A 14,269-nucleotide genomic window follows, 5' to 3' on the forward strand; every position below is an offset into this window, starting at 1 on the left:
AGATTTCCTCTTCTTGGGCTCCAAAATCATTGCAGATAGTGACTGCAGCCATGAAATTAGAAGATGATTGTTCCTTGGCGGGAAAGCTATGACAAATATAGACAGCATGTTAAGAAGCAAAGACATCACTTTGCCAATAAAGGTTCATATAGTCAAGGCTATGGTCTTTCCGGTAGTCATACAGATGTGACAGTTGGACTATAAAGATAGCAGAGTGCTAAAGAATTGATGTTTTGAACTGTGGTGCTGGAGAAGACTCCTGAGAGTCCCTTGAACATTGAGGAGTAAAACTAGTCAATCCTAAAGGAAATCAACGTTGGATATTCATGGGAAGAACTGATACTGAAGCTGAAGTTCCAATACTTTGGCCACCAGATGCAAAGAGCCAACTCATTAAAAGACACACTGGTGATGGGAAAGATTGAAGGCAAAAGGAGAAGAGGGCGACAGAAGATGAGATGGTTGGATGACATCACCTATCCAATGGACATGAACTTGGGCAAACTCCTGATGATGGTGAGGGACAGGGAAACCTGATATGCTGCAACTGAACACAACTTGGTGACGGAACAGCAACAATACAAATTTTACCCTCTTAACTGCTTTTTAAATTGCATTCACATTGTTGTGAAACTATCCATCTCTTGATTTTTTTGTTCTTCACAAACTCTACCTAAATAACAACTTCTCAAAAGCTCCTCCTCCTTGTCCCTAGCAACCAGAATTCTACTTTCTATGAATTTGCCTTCTCTAGGGTAACTCACGTGCCGGAGTCCAGCTGCAGCAGCCAGGGATTCAACCTGAAGGGGTGAGTGGTGTCGGTGAGAAACTGAGGCAGCCTCTCAGTTTTCTTGGACTGCCTGTTCATTTCAAGCTTATGATTCTCTTTTATACTTTTACAAAAGCATTAGGTCAGAGTTTTGATATTTTCTATTCCCATTGACCCAGATTTGTTGTCTCCATAAATCATTGTTGCCCCTCAAAAGGAGTTTTTGCCTCAGCGATTCTCTTATCTACTTTTTCTAATGTGTCTTTGTGAATACACTGTAACTCATGCTAATGTCTGGGCTGCATACCACATTCCTCAGCTTATTTCTTATCTTTCTAAGTCTTGTTTGCCCCTAATATCCTAAGCTCACTATTTCTTAGAAAGGACTTCTAGCTAATAATATCTCTAAAGTCCCTAATTTCTATAAGCTATAGTAGAATATGCTAACATTACAACATTCATTAAATCTTTAGCATCTATTTTAATTATTTCTAAGACCTAAATTCAGCAAACTCTTTTGCCGTAAACACTTTCCTTACAAATAGGCTTCAGATAGCAGTCCCCCCCATGGCCTCAAGCTGTGGCTTGCCTGCTTACCCTGGAACACTCTTTTGTAAAAGTACTTGAACAAATGTCAGTGACTAACTTTCTTCTCTGAGCACAGCTGCAGAAGGCTTTGTGCCTTCTCATGCTCCTCTCAAAAACAATAAGCACCCTAATATTCCTTTCAGTCAACTCAGCCAAGGAAAGGAAAAAACAAGTCAGAATCATAAAGCCTAACTCCTTCATTCCAGGTCTGTGCCTGCGGAACAAAGGGAGGGGGTTAGAGCCATGCCTCCATTTTGTCAGTAATGCCTAACATGGCTCCCGACACTTATGTAAGTGGAATCATTCGATATTTGTTCTTTTGTATCTGATTTTTGTTACTTGGTATAGTGTCTTCACCTGTGCTAAAATTGCCTTCTTTTTAAAGACTTAGTAATATTCCATTGTATGGGTAGACTACATTTTGTTTATCCAGTCATCAGTTCGTGACCATTTGGATTGTTTCCACTTTTTGATTTTTGTGTAATGCTACCATGCAATGGGTGTATAAATATCTTCTTAAGTCCCTGCTTTCACCTCTCCTGGATAATTGCTTAGAAGTGGTAATGCCAGATAAAATGGTAATTCTGTGTTTAATTTTTTGAAGAGCTACAACACTTTTCCATAGTGGCTCTTTCCTTGTGGCTCAACTGACAAAGAATCCGCCTGCAATGTGGGAGACCTGGGTTTGATCCCTGGGTTGGGAAGTTCCCCTGGAGAAGGGAAAGGCTACCCACTCCAGTATTCTGGCCTGGAGAATTCCATGGACTATATAGTCCATGGGGTCCCTAAGAGTCAGACATGACTGAGCGATTTTCACTTTCACTTTCTCCCATTTTGCATTCCCATCAGCAGTGCATGTGGATTCCAATTTCTCTGCATCCTCACCAACACTTATTTTCTGTTGTTGCTATTTTGTTTAACAATTACCCTATTGGGTGTAAGTTATTGATAATATTCCAGTTAAGTTTTGATTGACATTTCCCTAATGATTAGTAGTTTTGGGCAAATTTTCATATGCTTTTTGGTCATTTGCATGTCTTCTTTGGTAAAATGTCTATTCATACCTAGTACTTTTTTTGTTTAACAAATATCTGTTATTACAATTAGACAGTTTCCTCAGTGAGGAAAAATAAGATGAACAAAATAAGAATTGAAACCAAGTAGAAAGTGACACTTATGTCCAGGTTTTACTTCCTCTCAGTTTAACAAGGCACTCATTCCCAGGGGATTCTGAGCTGGTGGTCCTTGACCTGGCTTGCCCATGTCTCTTCGAAACTTTGTAATGTTGACAAGTATGGCTTGTGGTGCTAATGTTGGAGTCATTGGACACACTAAAAGGATCCCCAGCAAAGATGCAAATGTGCTCAGAGTTAAACATTTCAGAAGAAGCTAGATGGAAATATGTCTGCGGAGCATTTGCCATTGCTCCCTTATTTTAGAACAGAGGAGAACACCCATCTAGCAAAGAGAAGATTTACAGAGATGATCTTGATTTTGAATGGAAGCTCAATATAGATTTCCAAGGAAGAAGAGAAATCATCTTGAGTCCTATTTCCTCAAGCTTATTATAAGAAACTCCAGCCAGTGCATTGCAAGCAGGAGCCCATGTGCCCCACGAGATGGTGATATACATATATCGAGTATTTTTCCATAAAGCCATTATAATTATTGTTTGGTTGATAAGTCAGGTCCAACTCTTTGTGATCCCAAGGACAGCAGCACATCCCTGTCTTTCACTGTCTTCTACAATTTGCTCAAACTCATGTTCATTGACTCAATGATGCTATCTAACCATCTTACCCTCCGCCACCCCCTTCTCCGTTTGCCTTCAACCTTTCCATCATCAGGATCTTTTCCAACAAGTCAGTTCTTTGCAGCAGGTGGCAAAGTATTGGAGCTTCAGCTTTAGCATCACTCCTTCCAAAGAGTATTAAGGGTTGATTTCCTTAGGATTGACTGGTTTGCTGTCCAAGGGACTCTCAAAAGTCTACTCCAGCACCACAATTCAAAATACATCTTTGTAAAACACACATCTGTACCTTATTTTTCATCATTTTTGTCATTAATTCTGATATTTTTATAAGGATGATATTGATTTCTGGGACCCAGACCTCTAATGGATGCTATCGCACCCAAATGAAACAAGATCTACTTTAAAATGTCCAGGCTTGCAGCTCTCTCCAGGAACAAATGAAACTATCAGACAAGTAGCCTGTGACAGCCTCAGGAGTCACTCTGGTAATTAGGTAAGATGAACATGGAAATCTTGAACCAGAGGACTCACTGTGACAGTTCTGAATTTCATAGCCATGGATGTGGGTCCCAGATGAGCTGGTCATGCAACAGAGAAGCTTCTTCTTCTTTTTGGTCCCTTGTCCACTTAAAATTCTCCTAAACTGAAGCACTTCAGAGTATAATTGAATAAATATCCACATACATAATTGTCTAACTGGCCTATTAATAATAATTTGCAGACATATACTTTGCAGTGTTAAGAAAAGGGTATTTGAGGAAGATTTATTTTATTTAAAAATTTATATTATTTTATTTCTTTTGTATCAAGTACCTTCACCTAGAGTGTTTATGCTTCCTTTTGTCTTCATGCAAACCTACACATTATACATAATGCAGAATACATCATTAGCAGAGGGAGGTGTTGTGGGCAGCGTTTCACAGCAACAGGAGGGAAAGATGGCTCCAGCTGAGGAGCCTGACCTTGATCTGGCCAGTGCTGCTCAGGGACACCCAGGGAGCCTACAGAGCTTCATGTCCTGGGAATGCAGGCACCATGCTGCTCTGTGCTTTGGACTGCTGTTGGTGGGCATCACCTGGAACAATGGTGCTTCCTGTACTTTGGACTGAGTGACAGCCCTCAGAGTTGACACCGCAGCTGCTAGAGTTGGTGCATTAATCCCTGTCTGACTGGCCAAATATTCGGCCCATGGAGGAAACTCATGGGATCAATTCCTAAATCAGTATTTAAGGTCTGTTTTCAGAAGAGCAGTCAAGTTGTGGTGAAATTAGCACCTGCCTGAGTGAGTGAGTGAGCTTCGTCTGTTCACAGCTGGGGAAACTTGGGGTGGCACGAACTCTGTCTCACTGGGCAATTGCCTTGAAGCACTCAGGGCACCGGGAGCTAAAGGGACACTTGCTATCTGCCAGGGTCAGTGCCAGGCACTCCGCATGTGTTTTCTCATAAGCCTTGGGTGAATATCATGAGCTGCTTCTCTCAGCATCCTCTCCTGCAGTTCCAAGAAAGCTGCATCTCATGTTCCACTGCAGATAGAGCTCTGAATGTGATTTACTATTCCAGTCAGAAGTCCTTCCGCATGATTCCCATAGATAAAATATTGCCACTGATGAACTCACAGTATACAGAAGGAAACAATTCACCATGAATGGAAGTCAAAAGACGCAATAAACTGTAAGGTTAGATTCTTGAAAATGTCAAGAAAGAGCAATGGTGTGGGTGCTGTTGGCACTGTCATCAGCTGCCTTCTAGTGGCTAATCACTAGTTGATGTCCAGAGGCAAGGCCGACGGTGTCCATCGGGCTTGGGTTTTGCACATAAGGACTGGCAGGTACATCGCAGCTGCGTTGCAGTGCAGCGGCTTTGTCATCCTGCCCACAGTGAACATCATGCCTCCTGAAGGCAGAGGCTCTACTGAATGGCCGTTTCTCCCTTTCTGGGCGTCAATTCCAGAGGCCAAGTCGAGAGCCAGGCCCTCTTACTCTGCCAACACATTCTGTAAGCATGTAACTTCTCTTTGTGAAATTCCTTGCAGTTAAAATTTATTTTTTTCTGCAACTGAACCAACTAACCAATAAAGAAAATATTTATCATTTTAATTAAAAAACGAAGTAACTGGGGTTCAGTAAGGTTAAGAACAAACAATGGATGTGTGTCAGACATTGAATTTAAATCTAGGTCTATTACCTCCAAAGAGAGCACATTTACACAGTGCCTTTAGATTTGTTTCCAAAGTGAGTCTAAATCAATAGATATTAATGAAACAGAAGTTACTCTTCTTACAATTATGTAGAATAAAGTCTAGGAAACCCTGTCTTTCCTCAACAAGGAAGATACAGGATAAAGCCTAACAAACACTCTTTAAATTGATGTTTTTCTTTAGAAAAAAAGGCAAAGTGAAAATGTGAGGCAATTTACAGGGAACTGAAAAGTATATGACAAACATGGAAAGGGAGCTGTGATTCAGTAGCTCAGCCTTGTGAAAAGTTGCTGCTATTGTTTGTAATTCAGGGCTTTGGCTATAATACTGATCCAGGTAAGGAGAAGAGGAATGTCTTTAGGCTGCAGACAGGTGCATATTTGAAACTGAGATTCACATATATCAAACCTGAAATGTAAAGGTGCTACCCTCAGTGAAAGCCTTAGTTGACGTTAGTCTGAGCTCTGAGTAAAGAAAATGCATGCCTTAGAACTTGTATCATTCTTTCTTCAACTATCATGTGTTTGGGGTTCAAATTTGTTTTGTTGGAGAAATATAGAAATTTCCAAACTGAGAAATTAACATACAAATCATTTTAGGGAACATTTATATGGGATTTCTTGCAAGAAGTGTACATAAGCCTTATTTGGAGGGTCATGTTTTCACATGATTCCCATACATAAAATACTGCCACTGATGAACTCACAGTATACAGTTATAAAGCACAGAAGGAAACAACTCACCATGAATGAAAGTCAAAAACTGTAAAGTTAGACTCTTGAAAATGTCGTGATAAAACTACAAAATAAACACTATAAAATATTTTTAAAAGATTAAAGGCATACAAGATGAAATTGGAAAACATGAAAGAACAAAATACTATGAAAAAGAAAGGCAGATTTTTAAAGTAAAAGTACTTCTAGAAAGAAAATAATTAATACTCAGTGTATGAAGCAGCATGTTATACACAGCTTAAGAATTAATGAATAGAAGAAATATCTAAAAAGTGTACATATAGAGAAAATCAAGAAATGAATTATGAAACAGATTGTGAGTCTGACAAACCATTAGTTGTTCAAATAATGTCCAACTATGTTGAACAAAGCATTAGAAGCTTCTGGGTAATTAAGACTAAAAAGTAAATCCTGGCGCTTCCTTGTCTCTGGGATGAGGGCAGAAGAGCACCTCACTGACTCCAAGTGGATGTTGATCACAAGGTGTGGAAAACACTGACCTCATCATGCCTGGTCCTCTAGGTCCCCTCATCATGGGAAGATTTTGAATGATTGTTGTATTAATAGGTAAAATTCAGTTTCCATACACGTGTCAAATTGAATCTCAAGAGTTTTGGGTGAAGTGGAAGAGAAGAGCTTTATTGCTTTGCCAGGCAAAGGGGGCCACAGCTGGCTAATGCCTTCAAAACTGTGTCCTGACCTGTATGGAGAAGCTCACGTGCCACAAGGAAGTGTAGCTCCTGCTTGCCACAACTGGAGAAAAGCCCACATGCAGCAACAATGCAGTGCATTCTTTACCCTCCGAGCCACCAGGGAAGACAAAGGAGACTGGACCAGGTAGCCTGTCCCTTCTCCAGGGAATATTTGTGACCCCCAGGAATCAAACCAGGGTCTCCTGCATTGCAGGCATATTCCTTATCAACTGAGCCACCAGAGAAGTATCACTACAAACAAAGGTAGAGGAGGTGATGAAATTCCAGTAGAGCTATTCCAAATCCTAAAAGATGATGCTGTGAAAGTGATTCACTCAGTCAGTTCAGTTCAGTTCAGTTCAGTCGCTCAGTCGTGTCCGACTCTTTGTGACCCCATGAATCGCAGCACCCCAGGCCTCCCTGTGCATCACCATCTCCCGGAGTTCACTCAGACTCACGTCCATCAAGCCGGTGATGCCATCCAGCCATCTCATCTTCGGTCGTCCCCTTTTCCTCCTGCCCTCGATCCCTCCCAGCATCAGAGTCTTTTCCAATGAGTCAACTCTTCTCATGAGGTGGCCAAAGTACTGGAATTTCAGCTTTAGCATCATTCCTTCCAAAGAAATCCCAGGGATGATCTCCTTCAGAATGGATTGGTTGGATCTCCTTGCAGTCCAAGGCAATCTCAAGAGTCTTCTCCAACACCACAGTTCAAAAGCATCAATTCTTCAGCCCTCAGCCTTCTTCACAGTCCTACTCTCACATCCATACATGACCACAGGAAAAACCATAGCCTTGACTAGATGGACCTTAGTCGGCAAAGTAATGTCTCTGCTTTTGAATATACTATCTAGGTTGGTCATAACTTTTCTTCCAAGGAGTAAGTGTCTTTTAATTTCATGGCTGCAATCACCATCTGCAGTGATTTTGGAGCCCCAAAAAATAAAGTCTGACACTGTTTCCACTGTTTCCCTATCTATTTCCCATGAAGTGATGGGATGGGATGCCATGATCTCAGTTTTCTCAATGTTGAGCTTTAAGCCAACTCTTTCACTCTCCTCTTTCACTTTCATCAAGAGGCTTTTTAGCTCCTTTTCACTTTCTGCCATAAGGGTGATGTCATCTGCATATCAGAGGTTATTGTTATTTCTCCCGACAATCTTGATTCCAACTTGTGTTTCCTCCAGTCCAGCGTTTCTCATGATGTACTCTGCATATAAGTTAAATAAGCAGGGTGACAATATACAGCCTTGGCGTACTCCTTTTCCTATTTGGAACCAGTCTGTTGTTCCATGTCCATTTCTAATTGTTGCTTCCTGACCTGCATACAGATTTCTCAAGAGGTAGGTTAGGTGGTCTGGTATTCCCATCTCTTTCAGAATTCTCCACAGTTTATTGTGATACACACAGTCAAAGACTTTGGCGTAGTCAATAAAGCAGAAATAGATGTTTTTCTGGAACTCTCTTGGTTTTTCCATGATCCAGCGGATCTTGGCAATTTGATCTCTGGTTCCTCTGCCTTTTCTAAAACTGGCTTGAACATCTGGAAGTTCATGATTCACGTATTGCTGAAGCCTGGCTTGGAGAATTTTGAGCATTACTTTACTAGCATGTGAGATGAGTGAAATTGTGTGGTAGTTTGAGCATTCTTTTGCATTTCCTTTCTTTGGGATTGGAATCAAAACTGACCTTTTCCAGTCTTGTGGCCACTGCTGAGTTTTCCAGATTTGCTGGCACATTGAGTGCAGCACTTTCACAGCATCATTTTTCTGGATTTGAAATAGCTCAACTGGAATTCCATCATCTCCACTAGCTTTGTTCGTATTGATACTTTCTAAGGCCCACTTGGTCAGGGGCAGCGGCCTAGAGTGCCAGGCTGCAACAGTGCAGGAATGCCTGAGAGGAGCTACCCTGTGTCTGAGGTCAGGGACAGCAGCCGAGAGGAGCTACCCTGCGTCCGAGGTCAGTGGCGGCCGGAAGGAGCTACCCCGTGTCCGAGGCCAGGGGTGGCCGGGAGGAGACACCCTGCATCCGAGGTCAGGGGTGGCCGGAAGAAGCCACCTCGCTCCCAAGGCCAGGGGCAGTGATCCTGAGGAGCACCCCAAGCCCAAGGCCAGGGGCGGCAACTGGAAGGAGCCACCCATGCCTGAGGCCAGGGCCTGTGGCTGAGAGGAGCATCCCGAGGAGTGGTGGCTGTGCAGGAGGGCCTAGAGGAGCTATCCCACGTTGAAGGTCAGGAATGGCAGCAGTAAGGAGATACCCCTCATCCAAGGTAAGGAGCAGCAGCTGTGCTTTGCTGGAGCAGCCATGAAGAAATACCCCACGCCCAAGGTAAGAGAAACCCAAGTAAGATGGTGGGTGTTGCAAGAGGGCATCAGAGGGCACACACACTGAAACCATACTCACAGAAAACTAGTCAATCTAATCACACTAGGACCACAGTCTTGTCTAACTCAATGAAACCAAGCCATGCCTGTGGGGCAACCTGAGATGGGCAGGTCATGGTGGAGAGGTCTGACAGAGCGTGGTCCACTGGAGAAGGTAATGGCAAGCCACTTCAGTATTTTTGCCTTGAGAACCCCATGAACAGTATGAAAAGGCAAAATGATAGGATACCAAAAGAGGAACTCCCCAGGTAAGTAGGTGCCCAATATGCTACTGGAGATCAGCAGAGAAATAACTCCAGAAAGAGTGAAGGCATGGAGCCAAAGCAAAAACAATACCCAGTTGTGGATGTGACTGGTGATAGAAGCAAGGTCCAATGCTGTAAAGAGCAATATTGCATAGGAATCTGGAATGTCAGGTCCATGAATCAAGGCAAATTGGAAGTGGTCAAACAAGAGATGGCAAGGGTGAACATCGACATTCTAGGAATCGGTGAACTAAAATGAACTGGAATGGGTGAATTTAACTTAGATGACCATTACATCTACTACTGTGGGCAGGAATCCCTCAGAAGAAATGGAGTAGCCATCATGGTCAACAAAAGTGTCCAAAATGCAGTACTTGGATGCAGTCTCAAAATGACAGAATGATCTCTGTTCGTCTCCAAGGCAAACCATTCGATATCACAGTTATCCAAGTCTATGCCCCAACCAGTAACGCTGAAGAAGCTGAAGTTGAAGGGTTTTATGAAGAACTACAATACCTTTTAGAACTAACACCCAAAAAAGATGTCCTTTTCATTATAGGAGACTGGAATGCAAAAGTAGGAAGTCAAGAAACACCTGGAGTAACAGGCAAATTTGGCCTTGGAATGCAGAATGAAGCAGGGCAAAGACTAATAGAGTTTTGCCAAGAAAATGCACTGGTCATAGCAAACACCCTCTTCCAACAACACAAGAGAAGACTCTATACATGGACATCACCAGATGGTCAACACCAAAATCAGATTGATTGTATTCTATGCAGCTGAAGATGGAGAAGCTCTACACAGTAAACAAAAACAAGACGAGGAGCTGACTGTGGCTCAGATCATGAACTCCTTATTACCAAATTCAGACTTAATGAAGAAAGTAGGGAAACTGCTAGACCATTCAATATGACCTAAATCAAATCCCTTATGATTATACAGTGGAAGTGAGAAATAGATTTAAGGGCCTAAATCTGATAGATAGGGTGCTTGATGAACTATGGATGGAGGTTCGTGACACTGTACAGGAGACAGGGATCAAGACCATCCCCATGGAAAAGAAATGCAAAAAAGCAAAATGGCTGTCTGGGGAGGCCTTACAAATAGATGTGAAAAGAAGAGAGGCAAAAGCAAAGGAGAAAAGGAAAGATATAAGCTTCTGAATGCAGAGTTCCAAAGAATAGCAAGAAGAGATGCACTCAATATGCCAGCAAATTTGGAAAACTCAGCAGTGGCCACAGGACTGGAAAAGGTTAGTTTTCATTCCAATCTCAAAGAAAGGCAACAACAAAAAATGTTCAAACTAACACACAATTACACTCATCTCACATGCTAGCAAAGTGATGCTCAAAATTCTCCAAGTGAACTTTCAATAGCACATGAATGGAGATCTTCCAGATGTTCAAGCTGGATTTAGAAAAGACAGAGGAACCAGGTATCCAATTGTCAACATCTGCTGGATCATTGAAAATGCAAGAGAAATCCAGAAAAACAGCTACTTCTGTTTAATTGACTATCCCAAAGCCTTTGACTGTGTGGATCACAATAAACTATGGAAAATTCTGAAAGAGATGGGCATACCAGACCGCCTGACCTGCCTTTTGAAAAACCTGTATGCAGGTCAAGAAGGAACAGTTAGAACTGGACATGAAACAACAGACTGGTCCCAAATTGGGAAAGGAGTACATCAAGGCTTCAGAAATGTATATTGTCACTCTGCTTAATTAACTTACATGCAGAATACATCATGTGAAATGCCAGGCTGTCTGAAACACAAGCTGGAATCAAGATTGCCAGGAGAAATATCAATAACCTCAGATATGCAGATGACACCACCCTTATGGCAGAAAGTGAAGAGGAACTAAAGAGCCTCTTGATGAACGTGAAAGAGGAGAGTGAAAAAGCTGGCTTAAAACTGAACATTTGAAAAACTAAGATCGTGGCATCTGGTCCCATCACTTCATGCAAATTGATGGGGAAACAATGGAAACAGTGACAGACTTTATTTTAGGGCTCCAAAGTCACTGTGGACAGTGACTGCAGCCATGATATTAAGACACTTGCTCCTTGTAAGAAAAACTATGACCAAGTTAGTCAGCATATTAAAAAGCAGAGACATCACCTTACCAACAAAGGTCTGTCTAGTGAAAGCTATGGTTTTTCCAGTAGTCAAGTATGGATGTGAGAGTTGTACCATAAAGAAAGCTGAGCACTGAAGAACTGATGTTTTTGAACTTTTGTGTTGGAGAGGACTCTTGAGAGTCTGTTGAACTGCAAGGAGATCATTCAATCCTAAAGGAAACCAGTCCTGAATATTTATTGGTAGGACTGGTTCTGAAGCTGAAACTCCAATAGTTTGGCCACCTGATGCAAAGAACTGACTCACTGCAAAAGACCCTGATGGTGGGAAAGATTGAAGGCAGGAGGAGAAGGGGACAGCAGAGGATGAGATGGTTGGATGGTATCATCGACTCAGTGCACATGAGTTTGAGCAAGCTCATGGAGTTGGTGACGGACAGGGAAGACTGGTATGCTGCAGTCCATGGGATCACATAGAGTTGGACATGACTGAGCAACTGAACTGAACTGAACTGACCTGGAGAGTGTAGTGAGGCAATTTATAGTAATAATTCAAAATTGTAAACAGTCTTTTGCTTGGTTGCTTGTGAGGTAATCTGTAGTCAGCATCATTAACCTTCTGGTTCCAACTGGTCTAGTGTCTATGTGCTTGTGAGCAGCATAGTTAACTTCTTCCACCTAGTATGTGTTTCAGTAGGTACAAAACATCTCAGAGATATCTCTCAAAAGATATTGTGTATCCCTTGAGGGGGAACCAGGACCCTGCCCCAAGGCTGTACTATTGTTTCTTGATTGCTTTTCCCTTCTCTCTGTATCCCCTCTCTTCCCTGATTAGCATCAATTTGAAATTGCCCTTCAAAACTCAGGGAAGTTCATGGAAGCTGAACAAAGCCTATTCCAAATGAATGAAGATTATTTCAAAATAATCTTATTTTGAAAGTTTGGGAGACACTGCATACTATGGCTCAGAGGGGAATTTCCTAGGCAGGTGTGTGAATTTGATGTGAAGCATTTTCCAGCCACATGAGGTCACACACATCAGGTGTGGGGAACTGTACGAACAACACCTTTGTCTACCCCTAGTTTTCTCTAGATGCATGTGACAACTATACAGGTACTACTAACATCCTGTGAAAACAGTCTTCTGTGAAAATGTTGCAGGGAAAAGGAGTTCAGACTTAATGCTGGAACTTTCTTTGTCTTGCTTTTGTGATTATAATAACACACAATGGCCATTCTGAGAAAATCCTGCTCCTCTGCCTGAATGTTAAAGTGTCTTTGTTCAGAACCCTATCCACCTGTGGATGACAGGAAGGAAAAAATTAACACATACCCTGCCTGTGGCTTGGACTGCAAGGAGATCCAACCAGTCCATTCTGAAGGAGATCATCCCTGGGATTTCTTTGGAAGGAATGATGCTAAAGCTGAAACTCCAGTACTTTGGCCACCTCATGAGAAGAGTTGACTCATTGGAAAAGACTCTGATGCTGGGAGGGATTGGGGGCAGGAGGAGAAGGGGATGACCAAGGATGAGATGGCTGGATGGCATCACACACTCGATGGATGTGAGTCTGAGTGAACTCCGGGAGATGGTGATGAACAGGAAGGCCTGGTGTGCTGCGATTCATGGGGTCGCAAAGAGTTGGACACGACTGAGCGACTGAACTGAACTGCCTGTGGCTTGTCATCTTAGGAGCTATTTGCAAGGTTAATGACCTTTTTACCTTGTTTCCTCACCTCCCCATCTCTGATCTGTGAAAGTACCTGACATCCACACTCTGATGAGATGGTTATTTTGAGAACATTAGTCAGCTATCTACTTGGTCAGTCAGCTCTCCAAATAAAGTCGTTTTTCTTGCCTCAGCACCTTGTCTTCAATTCATTGGCCATTGGGCAGCATGCAGAGCAAGCTTGGACTTGGTAACAAAACTTCCCTCAGGAAGGCTGCTTCTATGGATGAGAAGCCCAAAGCCAAGAATGGGGAGGAGTTTCTTTTCTATTTTAATTGGAGGACAATTACTTTACAATATTGTGGTGGTCTCTGCCATATCCCCCAGTTGCTGGGGGCCAGCGTGAGGAATTCCGCCCATGGCAAAGGTCATGAGGAAGGAGGCTTGGCATACGCAAAGGAGTGATCAAGCCTCAGGAAACCCCCTGTTCCCGAGCATCTAACTCCAAAGCCAGAGTCTGTTTTATGCTCTCACCTACACCTCTGACTTTACGGGGGCTCTCCCCCATAACCGTTTCTCTCGGAGAAGATGTAAACGTGCAGCTCCAAGGCAATAAAAATTCTTGGGCGTGACAAGAGTGTTTCAGCTTACGGATTCCTTTGAAGGCTATCTAGCCCACCTGTATAGATTCGTCCGGCCACATGTGATTGTTTATAGCCTCCCAATCTGAGAGGCATGAGATGTTTTAGACTTACTAAAGGCAAATTCTCTTGTGGAGTTAGAAATTATTAGTATAATGGGTTGATTAGGGATTATATTGGTGAAGGGTTTTTTCACTTGTTGTGTCAATAATTGCTGCTAATTCCCTGCTCTGGGTGGGACAAGGGTGTCTCAGGTCAAACCTCTCTGCTGACAGACTAGCTTGTATGACAGCATTATCCATACTCCTGCCACATGATTGTTTACTACCTCTCAACCATAAACAGCACAGAGAGTTTTGGAGTATTTTGAGGGGCTTAATTATCATAGGGCTTTTTCTTCTTGTTGAGTCAATGATCGCCGCCAGGCCTCTGTATCCTTAGGCACCTGGGAATATATTAATCAATGTATTTGGAATATAGCAAAGGAAATATGGTAGTTTTTGATGTTAGCAAT

This window comes from Ovis aries, chromosome 18 (genome assembly GCF_016772045.2).
Source record: "Ovis aries strain OAR_USU_Benz2616 breed Rambouillet chromosome 18, ARS-UI_Ramb_v3.0, whole genome shotgun sequence".
Classification (NCBI taxonomy): Eukaryota; Metazoa; Chordata; class Mammalia; order Artiodactyla; family Bovidae; genus Ovis; species Ovis aries.